Consider the following 2,835-nt stretch of genomic DNA (forward strand, 5'->3'; position numbering starts at 1 on the left):
ACGTGGCCGGGGTCGGGCGGCGAGCGGGGGAGCGCGCGGGGCCCGACCTCACTCACTCACCATGCCCGGCGGCGACTGCAGAGGCGGCGGCGCGGCGGCCGGAGCAGGCGGGCTGGCGAGCCGGAGCCGCCGGCTGGCCGCCTGCACTAGTGCCGGAGCGTGTGCGAGAAGAACGAGGGAGACACGCACTCACACACGCGGGAGCGCCGCGCGGGGAGGGGACGGCCGGGCCGGCAGGGGAGGGGAGGGGAGCGGAGGGGGGCCGCCGCTCGCCGCCGCCCACGTCTGCGCTCCCGGGCGCCCGGGGAGGGGGCGCTCCTCTCCGTGGCTCCCCGCTCGCGGCGCGAGCTCCTCTCCGAAGCTCCGCGTCACCAGAGGCCAGGGCGCCGGTTCATTCCCACGGCGAAGAGGGGCCCCGGAGCCGGGGGTGTGAGGAGGGGGGCGTCCCTTCTGGAGCCCGCCCGCTCCGGCCCGGCCCAGAGCTCGTGGCCGCTTCCACCCCTCCCCGGTCCGGGCGTGCGCGACCCGAGCGGGTGTTGGGGTGTCTGCGAGCCTTTGCCTCTCCCTAGTGGCGACGCTCGCAGCTGAGGGATGCGGTCAGGCCCATTGCTACAGGTTCCTAAACTGAGACCTGGGGTCACGTGGCTCGCCTGAGGTTACCCGGCGCCGGCGAGCGGGGCTTACGAGCTCCCCGCCTTGGCACTCTGCTCTCCCACCGGTTCCCCATCCTCCCTCGTGCATACAGGCAGCCCTGGGCAGGCCTGCTTTCCTCTTTCTGGGACTTTCCCCAGAGCGTCGGGACAGAGTTAGAAAAAGTCTCTGAGACTCAGCTTTGAAATGCCCTCGCTTTAGCTGATGGGGGCCGGGGGTGGGGGTAGTGGAGAAGGGGGCATTCCTGCGTGGTTACTAGTTGGGTCTCTAGAAAGCAGGCCTGGGTTTAACTTTCAAAGCCATGAAGCCACCCAAGGGGGAGTTATAATCATCTGACCATGATGTCAGGGTGAGGGGCGGTGGAGGAGGGGGGCAGGAAGGAAAATGAGAACGAAAAGTAACGTCCAAAATTCTGCCCCTGTCCCAGCCTTGTGAGAAAGTGCCCAGGTACTTAGGTTGGAGGCAGGGGACAGATCCTCCCTGTGTGGGCAGGAGAGATTGTCCCCAAAGTTGTCCATATAGTCCCAAGTGTGACCCGAACCAAGAGGCAGAGAGCCTCTGCCCCCATCCGGAATGCATCAACAGGTCTGAAACCCCATCCCCAGACACCAGAGGGAAGTCTGGATCCTGGGATGGGGGGTTTCACAAACTCCCCTGGCAGCCCCACACTTGCTACTATCTCTCCATCTCCTCCCTCTTCCCCCACATCCTCTGCCACCCACCCCACCCCCAATTCTCTCTACTCAGCCACTGCCTTCTTTTTAATGACTGTTCAAGGAGCGTTTATTTAGTCAGTCCTTACTCTCTACCCAGGTGCTGAGTGCTGAGATAAAAGATGGACAAGACAGTCTGTTTCCTCAAGGAGGAGGAGCTGGTAAACCATTGGGCAGGCAGATAACAGGTTGGGGACCTTATCCCTGGTTATGTCCCATGACAAAGGGGGCACAGGGTGCTCCAGGAGGCAACTCGGAGAGGAATGGTGGGTCAAAGGCAGCCTTTTCCATGAAGTAAGGAGCAAAGTCTCCAAGAAGGACTGAAAGTTAACACAGCCAACAAGAGTGAAAGGGCACTCCCTGTCAGAGGGACCATCGCTCGCAAAACCCAGCAGACAGGAAAGAATGAGGGTATGTGAGCCTGGGAGACAGCAGCTGAGCATAAACTTGGAGGGAGTTTCCAAATAAAGCTGGCAGAAGGGGGTTGTATTCCCTGCCAAAGAACTTGAATTTATCCTCCAGTCGATGGGGAACTATTGGTGGGTTTTACTCAAAGCGAAGACGGTCAGATTTCTCTGTTCCCTGGATCTCTAAGTCTGCTGGAGTAAAGATCACTCGATTCATACTCTTCTGAGAAGAGATGTGAAAACCTTTCTGATAATCCAGGTAAAATACGATGAAGGGATGAAGTAGGTTTCTGGTAGTTGGTGGTCAGAGGGCAGGTTCAGGACAGTATTTAGCAATGGCCATGTTGATATGCCCTAAGGGCCATGTAAAAAGCCCTAAGTGTTGCAATTCAGCACAAGAATTAAGCTCAAGAGAGCAGATAAGAAAGTATATACATTTGAGAATCATAACATATGCTTGTGCATTTGGGAATCATAAAAATGTATTCTTTACTTTCAGATTATGTGCGATTTTAAAGTCAATCACTTCCTTTTCTCTTCCCTGAGCTTTCACCTGTCTGTTATTATTCCAAAATTGCCTCTTCCGTATCTGGGAGCTTCCTAGCAATGGATGGAAATGTGCCTTCCTCATGTGGGACTCTAACAAGATTTGATTAGTGGCACTTAGTAAGGAAAATTGCTTTGTCTTTTCAGACCACCCTTACAAATATGTTCTTAACCCCTACACTTGTAGATGGTAGGTAACATCAACAATCTCACAGAAAATAGTAGATCTCAGAATTGAACAGGACGTTAGGGATTATCTGTTCCAACTCTCGGGCCTCCCAGGTGGATCAGTGGTAAAAAATCCACCTGCCAATGCAGGCAACACAGGTTTGATCCCTGGGTCAGGAAGATCCCCTGGAGAAGCAAATGGCAACTCACGCCAGTATCCTTGCCTGGGAGATCACATGGACAGAGGAGCCTGGCAGGCTATAGTCCATGGGGAGGCAAAAGAGTTGGACATGACTTGGTGACTAAACAACAACAACAATTCCAACTCTTACCGCATGCAGTACACTTTA

Source organism: Oryx dammah, unplaced genomic scaffold, assembly GCF_014754425.2.
Source record: "Oryx dammah isolate SB20612 unplaced genomic scaffold, SCBI_Odam_1.1 HiC_scaffold_8, whole genome shotgun sequence".
In the NCBI taxonomy this organism is placed as follows: Eukaryota; Metazoa; Chordata; class Mammalia; order Artiodactyla; family Bovidae; genus Oryx; species Oryx dammah.